The sequence below is a fragment of the Fringilla coelebs genome (genome assembly GCF_963513975.1).
Source record: "Fringilla coelebs genome assembly, chromosome: 7".
NCBI lineage: Eukaryota > Metazoa > Chordata > Aves > Passeriformes > Fringillidae > Fringilla > Fringilla coelebs.
The window spans coordinates 27872198-27889835 of NC_140035.1; the positions used below are offsets into that span (position 1 = coordinate 27872198).

General features: G+C 40.4%; 1 protein-coding gene across 1 annotated transcript in view; it reads right to left on the bottom strand.

Moving 5' to 3' along the window:
* The window catches only part of PLCL1 (phospholipase C like 1 (inactive)), a gene marked incomplete at its 5' end in the record, with an annotated part of 176270 nt that overhangs the window by 41386 nt on the left and 117246 nt on the right, over positions 1-17638 (bottom strand). The window lies entirely within an intron of this gene.

Here is a 17638-nt window from a genome sequence, read left to right on the forward strand (position 1 = left end):
CCAACAGCTACCAAAATATTTTTAAAACATCACTTAAGACTACAATCAATTGTGAAAGATTTGTTAAAATTGCTTTCCCCCCTATTTCCCTAGCCACTAGCAATGCTTCCTTAGTTCTCTGCCTTCTGTTGTTGAAGGGACCTCAGCTGCCTGAATTTTGAATGGAAAAGGAGCCCCAAGGCAAGGAAATGTTGATGCTGGGCCTAAGCACTCAGCCCTCCACCCTGCTGCCTCAGGCCCAGACATCAGACCTGCACCAGGCACCAGCTTCCAACAGCCCCTGGGGATCCGCTCTGAGATGCCAAAACCCCTGACTCCCAAATCCTCTGCAGCCTGGACTTCCCTTCCCTATCCCAGCAGCTGGTTCCTCTCAGCTGCAGTTTATCTGCTGTGTCATTCAACCTGCTCAGGCAATACTCCTCTGCAAATCCAATGAATAAGCTCTAGCAGGGCCTTCCATCCGCCCATCTCTGTCCTTTGATGCTCTGCACTGTCTGAGCAGGACCTTGTGTAGCTCCCCAAGCCACAGAACATCAGTTTTGGTGCTCTTCATTTGTATGTTTGCATAGACACTTTCAGCAAATTAGTCAGTATGAATGTTTCTACAAAATTGCTGTTGTCATTCACTCACTTCATTCAATAACATCCAAAAATATTTCCAACCCCCCAGGCCCCTAACTACTGAATTTAAAGGCATGGGTTCTACTGGGAACAAAATTAAGACTGCTAAACTTCTTATGACAAAGATTTCTCATTAAACAAGTACAGAGACTTCTACTGACAAGAATAATTACTCTTGCCATTTATTTAGTACTTATGAAAATGGGTCTCAAAGAAACAGGAAGAAAGTCAACGAACCAAGTGCCTCAGGTCAGCTACTTTTTAAATTACACTTTAATGCTAAAATATTCTGTTCCTGTATTAACATAGTGTGTCTTAATACACAGCTTTGGTTATGAACACCTCCAGGCAGTAGATGCTAATGAATACAAACAAATGTAGCAGATTACTCCATGGGTTTTAGAAGAGCCTCTTCTTTTTTATTTCCTTATGTTTACAGGAGCAGTATTTAGATTTAAGATTGATGATTAATTAGGATTATTTTCGTCATATAGTTAGATGTATTAATGGCCTTGGAATCTGCAGTGATTCATTCCTTGACAGAGGTTCCTCAGGGCCAGACCTGGAAATCTCATCAGAGCAGCCTATCTGATTTATCTACAGGTCTGACATTTTGTCTTAACTAGGGAGGCACAAGTGTTATGTAAATACTTTATTTTCTGCAAAAAATAAAAGACATTTATTTTTAGTTCCAAGATACCTGTGTCTTTTGATCAAAGCAAGTCAGGGAATTAATCAGCCATTTTTCACATATTCAGCTGGGGAAAAAAAAAACCTAATTGACCTCATGGACAAACAACAAAAGTTTCCTTTTAACACTCAGTCTTAACCCCTCAGGGATTTTGGTGGGGATTAGATTATCCTCTGCATCATCTTTATCTGCTTTTATTTTTGATGAATACTTCTGGTTTTGTACTTAGTGGTATGTAAGGAACATCAGAATTGTACAACAGCACTTCACGTCAAAGTAGGACTTCTCGTATCTTTCAATCCATGGAACAGAATTCAAGCCTAACCCACAGATTAATTGCCTACAATTGACAATATTTAATTATTATTGACACTGATGGGATTATTTTAACTGATACTAACAATGCCCTCCATCTAACGTATAATACACACAAACCCCACAAAACTGCAATTGCTAACTGAGCTTATAGCTGCATCAGCTATTCCTTTCTTGGTCTCTTCAGGCTAGGAGCAGATTCAGTCTTTCAGTGAGAGCTGTTACTTTAGATATAATGTGAAAGTTTTCATTCGTAATTATCACTAAGTTAATTATTCCAGTCTTGAAAAAAGTCAAAAGGTGTTTCTGTAAGTTCCAGTGCTGTTTTCTCAGACTGACAGCCCAGGCACTTATTGCACTTTTGCCCACACACCTTTGCATTACCACACTCCTAATGCTTGAACAAGGCACTCTGGATCCTGACACCATGGTTTAGCCAGGCCACACACCTCCAGAACCCCAGTGACCACCCTGGGGAGCAGAGGAGTGTTTTCTTCAGGAAGTGTCCTCCCACCACTGGGCCCCACTCACATCAACGCCTGGAGGGGACCATTTCTATGCCCTGTGCCTCCTCACTGATCTTATGCTTCTTCAACTGAGACTCCAGACTCTGTGTTCTAATTTTAGTGTAGCTATTGCTTTCTCTACCTTAATCCAATTTCAGCAGATTGATCTTCTACAACAGGACATCCAGCTAAGAATACTGTGCTGCAGTGTCTCCAGTGGCTAAACTGCTGCTCCATTTTACTGGATACTAAGAACAGGAACAAGTACAGTCACCCAGCAAACTAAAATCTGCCAACATCTTACATGGATAAATAGGAAACCTGCTCTCTTGTGCTACCTGCCAAGAACATTCCCATTGCAAGTTATCAAAAAACCTCTCCTCAGTGTTCACCCATGCAAGAGCATTTGTTCCTCTTCATTAACCAAAGCAATGAGAAAGCACAATTAGATGCAGCCCTGAATCTTGGAACTGGAAAGTCTATCTTTCTGCAAGATGCTACAGTCATCAAAATTGATCTTGCCTAGGTAACAGGGCAGTAACTGGCCTAGGACTGCCCTTTACCCTCAGTCACTTGTACTGATGGAACTGAATTTATTGTGGCAGTGAAAGATGAAAAAGAAAGGATGATATTTGCTAAAAAAGATCTACATCAATGTGAAAATGAGAACCTAACTCATAGATTTTCCATTCTAAGATCTTTCCTACCAGAGACAGCCAAGCTCTTTACAGAACACTCTTCCTGGAAACAAACACAATCAAGTTTGCATGCAATGTGCAAGTACAGAAAGGAAATCCCTGCTTACATGGAAAATCTTGTGTTTCCAAGGCAAGACACTTTTCAAGTGACCAAAACTAGGGTTTCCTTCAGTTCTTTGGTTATCCCCTATAAGGGTGATCTGACAAGACAACTGCATCTCCCTCCTGCTCCTGCATAGTATCAATTACATAAAATACCTCAAGACCACAAACACAAGACCATGTCAATATGCACTTAGATTTCAGCATATGCACCACCGCTCTGAAATCATTAAGGACCGAGCAGATGTATCTGTGTGCTGGTCTGACTGCATCTTAACATTTTCTAGATGCTTCTAAAGGAAGCATTCAGAACACCACTCTAAGCACATTCCCAAAATAGGAGAAGCTCTCCTGTTGAACACATCATCCTCGTCAGAGGGACTGGACACATAAACAGTAGGATCACTAAGCCATCAGCAGTTGTGGGAAAACTCCACCCCATTCACTCTGACCTCTGACTGCTCAAACTTCTGCTGTTTAAATCAAAGAGCTAACAGAAATAAATAAGTGGGATTTAAAAAAAATGAATAAACATGCTCTCCACCTCGTCCCACCCTCTTTGTCAAAACTGTAGGACATAAATTGCCCATCTAAAGTTAGGGACCAGGGCAATAATAAGAACTAGATAGCAAACCTGCACAGAAAGGTCAAGCTCATGAATTATTATTTGTCTGAAATTAAGTTACCTGAAGGCTCTCTAAAGCATTGACAGTCTTCCCAGTATTCTGCTAAAGAGGATAAGAAAGGCAAAAACCATCACTTACCCAAAGATACCAAAAGCCCTTAAAGACCTGCAGGGCTCCCGTGAAAGCATGTGAAATTCAGTAATAATCCTGAGAGATAAACTCTTTAAATGTGATTAAGAGCTATTTCCCCAAAAAACAATTCACATTTTCACTAGTTTGATTCTAATCTTTGACATTTCTCCTGAACCTAGCACTAAGAAATCAGTAATAGACAGCTTAGTCTGTCCTCACAAATGTACTGTAATAAACAGTCTAAAAAGCTATCTGCTCTGGAAACTCCAGATGATCCAGTTGACTGGCCAACGGATTACCTGATTTTCTGTTTTCTAAGAGAAACTAATTCACTCTACAGGATAATCTTGGGGGGGATACTTTTAAATATTTCAGTTATTCAAAGACAGTCTCTGAAAACCTTAAGGCTTTACTGCACTTGTGACTTTACTTGTGGTGGAAAATGTACCTTTAAAGAGAAAGTAAAGAAGTCAGTGAGTCACTAATGGCACTCAAAGCACTGTGTAGCAGGTTGACAAATGACAGTGTATTTTTCTAGAACGAAGTAAGCCAGAGCAGGGAAAATTTATATAAACTATCCAAAAAACCACAAAGTCAAAGCCTGGGCCAGGGCTGCAATTGGATCTCATACACCTGTGAGGCTCAGTCCATTTGATCAGATGTAGATCAAAGCTTAAACCCACAGTACCAGCACATGATTAGAACAGGTAGCAATGGGAAGCCAGTATTCATCCTCATCACACAAAGCTTTCTTCTGTAAATCTAAATGCCATGTTCTGACCATCCTCAGAGAGTAGCCTTGGACTGCCCATTCTATGCAGACTTTATCAGCTCTTCTCACAGCCCCTGCTATCACACCAAATTAAGAAGCTAAACTCCCTCTAATCTTTCTTGGCAAGCCCTGTAGGATCTAAGCATGAGGTACATACCCACTGTGACAACTCACATGCCAACAAAGAAAAGGTTGCCTACTCAAAATTCATCCAGACTGACAACTCATGGCATGAAGCAGCTACCTTTGCACAGGGGCTGAACAGCCAAACCACCTTACCCCTGGTGCAGGCAGCTATGGGGATGCTGCCAGTCACACTTGGGCTAACAGGCAGCTCAGAAGATGACAAGAGCCATGTTACTGCTGTGAGATCAACCTTGGTAGCCTCTTCAAGGCAAAATTCCTACTAATGCAGGGATTTGTGCACATGGGGAACAAAGACCAGATCCAAAATTTAACACTCACGCTGTTAACAGCTGAGCTGCACACATAATGGAACAAATGGAGAACTTAAGACCAACCAAAAATACAACATGGACACATACAAGAGAAACAGCTTCAGAACACAGTGTCCAACAATTCTCCAAACACCAAAACAGTCCCACTGGCATGTCTGCAAAGTGAGTGAGTTGTCACTAACCAGCAGCTTAACTCAAGCACAAGCTCCATACAGAAGCCTCAGCACTATCACAGTTCACAGAGAGCAAGGACTAAGGGAGCTCAGACACAGGAAAAAAAAGTGTCCTGGGGAACAGTGAGTAATATCTGTTTTTACAGCAGGCTTTCCTCAGCTCCCCAGAACTACCAGGACATTGGGTATGGGCACTGAATTCTCACCAAGACCTATAATAATAACTATGGTCAGCTTCTTGTGAAAAAAGTCACCCTGCAAAATGGGTACACGGCAAGGGCAGGAAAATGGAGTGAAGACAATAGTCCCCATGGAGAAGATCAAGAGGAGATAAGACTGTAATGGCTTGTCTGATTTCCTCTTGCTCCATTACTAAAAAACACTTTCAAGTACTGTTGCGTAAGACTGGAAGGAGGTACAAAAGAATGCCTGAAGCAGATCTTCAGGAAAAACACCTGAACCAAAATGATTTACTTTTTAAGAAATGCTTTGTTGTGTACTTGCTTTTTTCCTTTTCTTTTATAAATGACTAACACTACCAAATTTATTCAATTTTACCTTGAAGAAGATTTACCTTTGCTGTTTAAATGACAAATTAGAGCAAAATAATAAACCAGCAGCACATAAAGACTCCATCTGGAAATGCTTTTTGGAAATGAAAAGCAGACAGTGCAAGAAGGGTTTATTTTCTGGCATGATATCATGCTGAAGTTACTACTTTTCCCTTCTTTTTTGTAAGTAGGCCATGAAGCCAAGGCTGAAAAACTTCCAAGAGCACAAAAGAACATGAGAGTCAACAATGAGGCTTCCACTTTCCAGAGCTTTCTGCCATTGTTGTTGAAGTTTCATCCACCAGGTTTCCATCAGACCAAGTAGCTCTCCCTTTATGCATTAAGCAACATCTACAGAGAGAAACAGATTCCTGTATGACACTTCAATCCACACAATGTCTCCATAGAAGCCTACAGAAGACACCACCTGATGAAGATTTTTCATGGCTACTGTCCATTCTCCCTGAAGAAAAAGCCCCTTCACTATGGACACCCCAAGTGCCAGATTTACTTCCCGCTGGAAGGAGGCTTATAGTTGGTAAGGGAGTGACTCAGCTCACTGGATGTAATGTCTCCAACCACTACTTCTCCCAAATATTCTGCTATTTTCAAGTGCTTGGGTCTCTCACAGCCTCTAATCCTTCTTAGTCTGCAAGTGCACCTTGGACATGGATTGGATTCATCATCCTGCAGGGAATATAAAGCTGAGGAAGACAGAAAGACACTTTCTGTCTTCAAGCAGAAGTAGTAACATCAAGGTCTGGAAAAATGGGATCTCAGCTGCAGCATTCCCAGGAGAACTCCATTGTACAAATCCTCATTCTGTAACAGAACCTCCTTTGAAGGCATCTGAGACAAAAATTAAGAGAATAAGAGAATGCCAGTAGCAACTCAGGAGGAAAAGCCAAATAAGTTTAGAAAGACCTGGCTAAGGAAAACATGCCCAAGTGGTACTCCCCTTCATTACACCTCTAAATACTTGATTGACAGTGCATCTAGGAGTGGGTAATTTTCACTGTCAAAATAATGGAAAAGCTGCAAAAAGATTTGATTAAGAATAAAAAGATGATTAACATTACCTATTTCAAACATTATGGAAAACAGAGCTTGTCAGACTAACCTGATATCTGTGCTTTTATGATATTAAAAGTTTGGTTGATACACATGAAGTCATTGTAACAGACTCTAATGTATTATGGTTTTTGCAATATAGTTGACTTGGTGGGGAATGACATTCTGATTAAGAAGATCCAGCAATAAAAATAAACTCAGAAGACATTAAATTAATCAAACACAAGATAAATGATAACTTTTAAATGGAACAGTAAACGTGAAACACTTATCATGAAGAAATGCTTCAAAGATCCTGCAGAGACCCATTCTTTATCCCAGTGCTATTTAGCATTTTTAGAGTGACCTGGAAGAAAGCATAAAATCAATACACATGGAGTCTGGAGATGATACAAAGCCAAGTTTCAACAGTGATGAATAACAGAATGTGAGTCAGCAGTCAAAAGACTGCTTGACAGGCAATACATAAAAAAAAAAAAGTATCTTCCAATAAGGAGCAAAACACAAGGTCATAATTCTAAAAACACAGGGTCAGTCCTTATTTACAGGACTCTGACACAGGAGAGTAATTTTGGGGGAAAAAAAGTCAACTTTGTCATCACAGATGATCAGCATAGAATACAACAGAAAGATCACACACAAACCAGTATACTGGGTTGTATAAATATAGTATCTACTCAGGAAAGAAAAGTTCTAATATTGTTGTATTTGTCCATCATGTGATGCTATCAGTTTAGAAACTACCTTGAAAACTGGGAAGTTCACAAGTGCCACAAGAATGGGGAAGTTTTTGGGAAACATGTTCAAGTAAGGGATTACAGATTCTTTTAGTCTAATACACATATTGTCTGTATTGATAATTATTACATTAGTATTAATAAAAAATGTGCATGAATATAAGAAAAAAACTTAACAGACACGCCATGCCCTAATTAAGGGGTATCTGGGCACTTTTATTCAGAATGTAATGCTATAAATTGAGCAGTTTAATTAAACCCTTAATCGATGTACTTTAAGAAGTCCTTTAAATTACATTTCCTTATGGATCCCCTAGAAACTCAAAACGTGGACTAATGTTGTCATAGATTTTAGAGCACAGATTCTTAGATTCTGAGCTGGAAGGGATCCACAAAGATCATTGATTATGAAGATGATTCTATAAAGATTATGTGAAGATCAGTACCATCTAGTGATACATTCTTTTAAATACTGGAAATTGACACATTCAAAATCAAGCAAAGACTCTAAACAAGAAAAGCAAAACTGAAAATGGTCACAATCTCCCAAGGATGGCTGGAGAGTCTTCATCACTTTTTCATCAGCACCTGATTCCTTCCAAAAGGACATCCCTCAAGATCAAACATGATTTCATTTAAGCCCTATTTAATGGAGAGCAGACCAGACTTCAGTGCTATTTTTTTGCTTGATTATTTAGGTATTAACTCATAAATTAAATCCCGTGTTTTTCCAAGAGAAAATGGTCGAAATGGACTGTGCCTTCTGGTCTGGTACCATGGCACTGGAGATTACCAAGCACTGGGGGCCCAAAATAGGGTGACCAATTTAATTTCATTCTGAATCTTACAGCAGTCCTCCAGGAATAAAATGTGTAATCCAATAAGCCACACAAATCTCAATAGGCTAATCACATTATTTTAAACCCTTTTTAATCAACTTAAATTATTTCTTCATTAATCACATTTATGCTGATTCAGATCAGCCCCTATACCTAAAATTAGCAATGAAGTTTAAAAAAAATCAATAAAATTAGGTAATGAAACTGGTTTAATGGGATTTTTTTTAAAATTCCGATTGTCAGTCATAATTGGATTATTAAACAGGTTGAGATTAAATACATAAAGCCTAATATGAAGCATATGGGCAGGACAGGGCAGTGTTTTATCTGACCTATAATGCACAGGTCCCTGCGGCAGCCCCGGCACTGTGCAGCTCACCCGTGTGTGTGGAGGTGACGCTGTCCCCTTTGTGATTTATTAACCCTCATGCAGACACCTTGTCAACAAGCTCCATCACAAAGCAAGGATGAGGGAAAGCTTTCTGATTGTTCCTCTACCATACAGGCACCAAAATGTGTCTGCACTTAACCACGGGCTCAAAAATTCCTCAAGTATTTTTTAATTTTATTTTTATTTTACTCCCATCTACAGCTTTTTAGCTTTGCATCTATGGGCACGGTGCATAGCAGACATCCCCTTCAGCACCCCTGGGCTGAAAAGCAAGGTTTACACATAAATCATGCCTGCTGCTATCAGAGCAGTTTCAAGCCATGATATGTGCTCCTACACTGCTAAAGGAGTTGGCAGGGCTGAAAACAATGTACAAGTGAAGCAATTATTTCAGTGGTGCACTTAGCAACAGTATGACAAATTAAGCATCTCCCTTACAAGCAAAACACAGATTTCTCCATTAATAGAAAGGAAAGAAGGATTCAAGAAACAGCTGTGGTAGCCTCATTAAATCTTATAATGTGACTCTCATAAGTAGGCATATTCCAAATTTTTACCAATGCAGACACAGAATGTTTTCATTACTCATCAAAATAAGCAGTAAATTAGGCAGGTTACAAGCACCTTGATAAGCTGCAAACTGCAGCATCATAAACATCCAATTTATTTAAAGAACAACTGATTTGCTATGGAAATGTGCTACAATTTTTAATTGCATTCCTTCAAAATTATCCACCTTCAAGGGCAAAACTCTCCCCTATCCCAGAGCCCATATCGTAGGGAGAAAAAAACCCAATTGCTCATTTGGTTTTGGTTTTCTTAACAAATAAAGGAATGTAATGATAATGTAGTTTTATCCTGGTCATATATTTACATTTGCTAAATAATCATAAATCTTTTATCTTAGAATTAAACTATGTGCATGCCTGAGTATTGCAATCCCTTGGGTTTTATACTGAATTTTTACAGTTTAGGCATATCACCACCCTGATGTAATTGCCTCCATCCAGTTAATATTTAATTTTATCAACTAGTGGTTATAGGGGTTTTAGAAAAAAAAGAACTCTAACCACTGTATAACTACACTTCAGCTGCAACATAACTTAGCACTTATGTGGAGAAAGTAATACCTCAAATCTCCAATAGTTTTGTACACTTGCAACATTTAGAAAATGTTGAGCAAGAAGAAAAATGTTGGATTTGCAGCCAGAAAAGTAGGAACCTCCTGCCTCCTAGTTCAGCTCAGAAGCCTCTGAGAAAACACTATCTGCTCTGGATTTGTCTCATGGTTTCCACAAAACTCAAAAATGTTTCTGACACACAAATCCCAGCACCTTTGGAGAAAAGGCAGCTTCTGCCAGGGCCTTCATCCATCCCCTCAAGGGGGACACATGGCAGAAAAAGGGGGTTCTAGCAGTGGGGGCAGGAGCAGTTGGGCTGGGGTTTGGAAAAGCTTTTTGGTTTAAGAGGTCCAAGTTTGGTATTTGCCTTTTCAAGGACAGAAAGCCACAGGCCCCACTGCTAAACCACAAGCTTCCCTTATCTTGCACAGTTGTCACTAACACCAACACTGCTCAGAGCAATTTGAGAGGGTACTCAAGGACAGTTAAACACTGGCCACGGTTAGTTTTGTGAGGGTGAACAAGTGGTAGCAGAAGAGTGACATAAGTGAGCACAGGGAACCACTTCTGCATAGACAAAAATCAGTTCAGAACTCACAGTTCATTCAATGGGCCCTTCAAAATAGATTATGATTTGCAACAACTGTGTGATTCAGTTGTTGCCCATTTTAAGCTTTAATCTTACAAACACTTACACACACTTAGTCCCCATGGTCACACTGTTCTTTTGTTAATATTGTATTTAGATTAAAATAGGTGTGACTGTGCATTTGTTCATCCAACAGCTCTTCAAGTCCTTTTTAAACCCCAGAGCTCTAGCTTTTCAAGACTTTTAAAGATAATCCCTCCCACCAGAGAAACAGCTTCTAAATTCAATGGTGTTTTTTACATAAGCAGGTACGGTGAAAAGACAAATGTTGAGAAAAAGTCAGTTTCTTCCTGAAGTATCAACTCCTCCCCTTCTTCTTTCTTGTTATTTTTCATCAGTTCCTTCAGTTGGATGTATGATCAATGAATGCTCCCAAACACATACACTTTCCCCCTTTATCCACCTTTGAGCAACATCTCCATTCAGCTGCAGGACTTGCTGACTCTTGGAAAGAGGCCAGAGGTAAGCAAGAAAGAACTCTGGAGGAAACCAGCACAATGAGTGCCCTGGGCACAGGGGAGCACACCCATTCTCAGGCTGGACTGCTCCAAACCCAGCATACCTGGGAGAGGCCAGTGTCTGAGCTCCATTTTTAGAGATGACATTAGTTTTTCCTAGCTGGTTGCCTCAGGAAAATAATATTGTTGTAAATAGACTGCTTAAGATTTTTTTTAAAATCTGCCATTAAATGGAATACTAAAAAGGACAAAAATACAAAAATTGTAGAAGAATAGAGAAATCACCTGCTTTGCTTGTCAGCTTTCAATTTCAAAGCTCTTGATGAAATTTCTCATCTTAACCCTAAAGCAAAGCTTTATGCAATGATGGGACAACATATTTTATATCTGTTTAATTATAATAATGAAGACTTTGGTAATGCACTTAGAAGAACTGCAGTCTAATCAGGGCTGTAACCAGAGAATTGCTTTGTTATACCCAGGAGAATTTGTCTGTCTTAATTAAGTCTCCTCTCTCAGACACAGAACAGAGGCTCTTTCATCAGAACTACCTTATGTAATTGCAGAACAGCTCTACTTGCTGCATACAGCATGCATTGTTTGCAGTGCAGTTTCTAACACGATCATCATGTTTCCTAAAGCAAAAACACAGAAAAGATAGCAAACAGCCTAGACAATGTCCTTGGATATGGTAAATGGTATGCACACGCTCTGTCTTGTAGTTCACAGCAGAGGCTGCAGTAAAATATGGATGCCCTAATGCTCACATTGATCCGAATCACACTGAATTCCCTTCGTTCACACAAGGCAATTGTCGTTTATTTAGCTCTATTTAATGAATGCAGAATCTAGCCCACAGGAGCAATGTATGAGATTTGTGGAATATTTGTGGTATATTTTCTGGATATACTATTTTAAGGCATCTTTGGAGTCAGGAGAAAAGTACAAAAACCCTGTAACAGTACCAGATATTTTACACACAGAGTAACAAAAATTAAATATTTTTAGAACTACCATAGACACTAAACTCCATACCTTATTAATTTCAGTGGGTTTTGTCGCTGCTGTTTTCTCACTTTGAAGCCATATTGAAGCATATTAAAAATATGTTCCTCCTTATGCCTACACATAAGCCAAATCAATTTCTTTTCTTTCCCATAGGGTGTTTTCATCTGGGATCATTAGTAACTAAGAGAAAAATAATCAACTCTTGGTAAAGCAGTAAAGTGGCTAACATGTTTCTTAACTATGTACTCTGGGAAATAATACATTTCTAACTCATTTTGCAAAGACAATTAAAAGCGACACGTGACCTGTCATTGAGTTGTTCAGCTACTAGGTAAATTGAGGCACATCAGATACTCTGTAATTGCTAAATTACTCTGTTGATCAAAGCACACTCATGTAGCTCAGCAAACTGAAATAGCATTACTGCCCTCATATAAAAGGAATGTTCCACCCTGCAACCATTTGCTTGAATTTTAAAACTCCAACACTGATTTCAGAGCTCTAAGTGAAATGTGGTAATTCAACAAGCACTGCACTGTGCACCACCACACCAAGACAGCGATTTTGGTTGTAAAGTTGGCATAACCCAACCTCAATCTGTGGTTCCTTCCTAAACTCTCACAGAAAACTGTTTTCTCCTATCAGTAAGAACGTGCCCCAGAATAAACTCAGGTGCACTTTCACTAGGAAAGTGTATGAAACCAGGGAAACTACACCGTCCAGAAATCACCCAAAATACTAAATTACAAAGGACAAATTTTGAAAGGGTCTGAATATATCCTTAGATTTCAGTGTCAACATGCTATCAGAAGCGGGTGAAGTGATGTAACTAAACCTGTGAAGAACTGAAGGGCAAAACACTTTTAGAGTATTAACTGAGGTGGGCTGTTACCTCCCACAGTACAGAGTTTACTTTTGGTGACACACTCATTCTGGATACCTTTATGTTAAGCTTGGAGCTTTGTCTTTCTCTGCTGCCTGAAAAGACAGGGCTTGAAATTGAATTCTGAAATCCAATAGGCAAATACACAAGACTGCGTATGAAGCAGGTTTTCCTTGCATCCTGCTTATGAACTCAAGGACAGGTGTCCCATATATTGTCCACAGAGTCAGAGGTACTTACAACCATTGAAGCTACAGATCTGACTCCAGAGTGATATGCACAAAACAAGTTCCATTACCTCGTTTTGCATGAAGCACAGATCTGATGATACATCCCCAGCTCTTGCTGAGTCAATGAAGCGTTTAAACACAGATCTACTGTATTCAGTGAAACTTTAGAGATATTTTAGTGCTTTGCTGATCTCAGGCATCCACAGTCATGCAGGAAACAGAAGGCAGACATGCTGTGAATGCTGCTGACATGTTGTAATACTGAGCCACAAAACCACCCCTCTGTTTTCAGAGACTGCTCGAGCTCTGTATCAAACCTACGTGTTTTGTGAATCATATCTTCATGGTACAAATGGAGCAGCATGCAGCAGAAATAAGTCAAATTGTTGTCTTGGTAAAATAAAACGGTTTTTTGCAGAAAAAACACCACACATCATTCCTAAGTGTTTTTTCCCAATATGATTACTTGGAATATCTTCCAGAAAAAAGACTACATACCTGAAAAACAACCCTTTTCATTTCTGACCATAAAGATAATCTGAGATCAGGCAGGAGACATGGACTTGAAGCCTGTTAACCTAAACCATACCCCTTTCACCATGAGTTCCCCAGTAATCAAGGTATAATAAATGGCTCCGTTTGGATAATACCATATGCTGGTTTTGTAAAAGTTTCACTGTAATTGCTTTTCCTTCTTGTATTTGAGAGCTCTTACTCAGATAATACCAGAAAACATACACAAAAGTGCCTCACTACCTCTGCCATTTCCTTTTTAAAGACTTTTACAGTGATGACATGAAAGAATGTTTGTTTCAGCAGACCTTGTGCAGAGTTGCTGCACAAACCCAAAACAGGTTCCAAAACAGTCCATATGCACAGCCTTACCACAAAATTTACATGCTGCCCATAGCTTAATCAGAACTTTCAGAGACAGAAAATGTCTCTTAAGTTGATCAGATGCAGGTTTTTATTCTACTGGGAAAAATGGGACTTAAGGCCTGGAAAATCATCGTGTGTTTTCTATTTAAGCCTTTGCAAAGAGACAATGTTTGGCAAATAGATGCATTTAAAATACACATCCTGGACATGTTTATACTCCATTTGTGACTAACACAAGGAATTGAGAGTAAAGCTGTGCTAAGTCCTGTGGCTTGAGACAGGATACATGGGCATGAGCGCACAGGCACACAGGCACCAGCATGCAGCTGTGTAATAACATATCACACACTGACACACAGCTAAGACAGAGCCATGAAGGGATTCCACCAACACCTCTCCAAATACAACCTGCATAACAGTAAAAAAAACTTGGTACGTTCTGAGACATTGCAAGAGCGAACATTTTCTCCACACAAATCTCTCCTTGAAGCCTAGAGGGCAATAGCATCTTGCAGGGATGATTACACAGCATCCAGAAAGAGATAGAGAAGCAGAATAGGAAAAGAACTCTATCAGAGAGAAACTAGGAAAACCAGCACAAAGCTTCCCTCTCTGTAATTATCTTGGTAGAATAATGGCAGAATTATACAAAAAGAACAACCAGAGCCCCTTCCAGCAAACATTGCTACTGCCTGGATTAATCAGACAGAGCTGTTCCTGAAACTGATACATAAATTGACATTAGTTCAGTCTGCATGCATAATACCAATTTAATCTCATTTTTCATACCAAATCATGTTGGATTTTAATTAAAATCTTTTAACTGAAAATTAAAATGTCAGTGGTGATGCACAGATGCTGCTGAACCGATTTATCTTCTCCCTAATGCAAATAAAACAAAAAATAAGAAGAAACACCTAAGAGCAAGAGTTTGAAGCATTAGTCTGCTCAGCTGGCAGCAGGCGTTGGCACCACAGAATTAAGTTTCAGGGGTCTATTTTCTTTCTGAATTCACCTTTCACTGCCAGTAACATGCCAGCAGGATCAAGGACTGCCCAGCTGAACTCTATTAGTCAAATAGCAGGAAAACAAAAGCAAATAGCTCCTAAATGCAGTGTAGCAGTAATAATACATGACTCAGGAAACTCCAAACAGCTTTTTCACACACCAAGCCAAAAGTGGCCCCTAAGCAAAACAGAAGCCTTGAACTCCACTAGCAACCCACACAAACACAGTGTGTGCTCATCTGCCTCAGCTTCCTCCAGCATTTGGGTTCAATTGGAGCGGCAGAACACCACCTTCCACCTCTCCGAAAACATTTACCAGGGGAGACGTGATAACAGGGGAGCCATGCAGTGCAACACTGATTTTCCAGAGCCACTGCTCTGGAGAGGCCTAACCCCAGTTCTTCCCATTGCTAATTGCTTCAGATGACCTAACGTGGTTTGACACCAGCATTTACCCACCAACAGCTCCCGGGGGTGCTCCCCAAGGCCCATTTTGGAACCACTCCTAACTTCAAACTCACAGCGATTTTAATCAGACTGTTCAATCTACAGATCCACAGGATCTCTGTCACAAAGTAAGACCTGCAGCTACACTCTGTAAAGCTATGGTTTCTGATGTTTCCAGAGGTTCATCTGTTTGGTTTAAAGAAGTAAAAGTAATAAACTTTGTCCTCCTCAGACTAGTCACCAGCTTCAGCCTGAATTTCTAAGTGAACACATGTTTTGGGCCCAGCACCATACACAACCAGGCTCTACTGATGCTGCTGGTCATTTGCTGAAACACTTTCTCTGATTCCACAAATAAAGCCCACTCCATGACTTAATTTCATTTTCTATATATAACAGAGACAATGAAATGTTGCATATTGCAATGTACTCTTAGAGTGAGTGGGGAGCCCTTAAGGAGAGTGGGAACATAAACAAAAATAAAGGCATGAGTCACAGAGTTCAAGTCAAAGAAAGAAAGGGAAAAAGACCAGTGAGAATAGCAATACACAAAGAGGGCAAAAAATTACAAAGGACAGAAGTAATAAACGGGCCCATGTAGAAGTGGCTGTCAGGCATCAGCAGCACACTTCAGAAGGGGACAAGATAGAGCTTTTGACACCTCACTCAGTTCAGCTTTCCATCCTCATTAAAAAAGCATCTGAAAAAGAAAACCTTGGTTCTCCTGAGAGCACATTTCCTTCTCAATAAATGTTACTGGGAGTTGCACTATTGACGTCAATAAAAGGAGGGTACTTTAATCACTACAGCTAGTTTTGGGTTGCTGCTTTGATGGTAATCTGCTGTTCCAGCTGCTAATGGTTTGAGCCTAATTTTGTGGTAACCTGACTGTATTCATGCTTAGCTTCCTTGCTGCTGAGGTATCTAACATCACTCTACCTGTCAGGTCCTGGAACTGAAAATTATTTTTCTACAGTATTCAAACAACTGAAAAAAGAAAATGGGTATTACTAATGGGCAGTGCCACTGATGTTTGAAGAAAATATGGCAGTTCCACAGAGCTGAATTACATTACATATTTGCACAGGGCAATTCGTACAGGAAATAATCTTCTCCTTAACTGAGTCTTGCTGTTAAAACAAATCAGTCTGGGGAAAAAAAAAAAAAGACTAGAGGTCAGAATGGGAGAAAAGCCAGCCTGATCTTTTCATCTGCCTGCAGAGCACTAGCACATCCCCACACAGCCCTGCACTGCTAAGACTGGGGATGCAGAAGGCAATCAGCAGTTCTTATCCTTAAGACTAAAGGTCAAACTGAACCAAGCCTCCAGTGGCAGCAGAGGCACCAGGGAACACCCAAAGGCAGAGATGCACCGGGGTAGCCAGAGACACTCAGTATGTCACCAATGTCACCACTTTACCAGCAACAGCTCTGCCCTAACTTGTCAACAAACAAAAGCATTTTGTGCATGATTGTTTCCAAAGGTTTCCTTCTGCTTGTCCTTTGCAGACCCGAGGCAGGTTGGCCAGCTGGGTAAGCCCATCAGCCAGCACAGAGGCAGCAAATGCCAGAGACATGCAAGACACCCCCCACTCAAGCGTGCACATGGTGACTCACAGCATCCTTTTCAGTTGCCAAAACTGTTTAATAAACTACTAGTAGACTTGAGGCTTGAAATTTCACAGGGATGTTTAGACTGAGAGCTTATACAGTGACAAACTTCTGGCTTTGAAAAAGGCTGTTAAAACCTATCTTTGGTCGTTTACACATCCTCTCCTAGTGTGAGACCTGCCATCTGCCTACTGGGATTTGCCAGTTACGCTGCTAAAACACGCAGACAAAAACCTCTCTTGGTGTTCTTACCCACACACTGCTTTTAGACTGAGAAGGAGCAAGTGGCTTATGGTTAGAGGCAGAGGGCAGAAGGACTTGGTCATTTGTACCATAAGCACTGCCCTAAAGGGAGGCTTTTCCTCTCCATTGAGAAGCAGTACCAGCGCCTAAGTCCATGCAGGGAACTCCAGTGAGCTGACACCCCTCTGCTGCCAGCAGCCCCTCCATCACAACTGCACCCACCCCCAACAACTCCACCGCCCTGCTTTTTGGACACTAAGCAATGCCAAGAGCTCATAAAATTGTCATCCCTCCCACAGACCCCCCCATTCGACCTTAGACACAGTCAAATCCTCCCCCCTTGTATCAGCTCATCACCTGCAAGATCAAAATCACTCACGTGATTTCCATTCCTGCTCCAACCTACAAAAGCTGAGCTG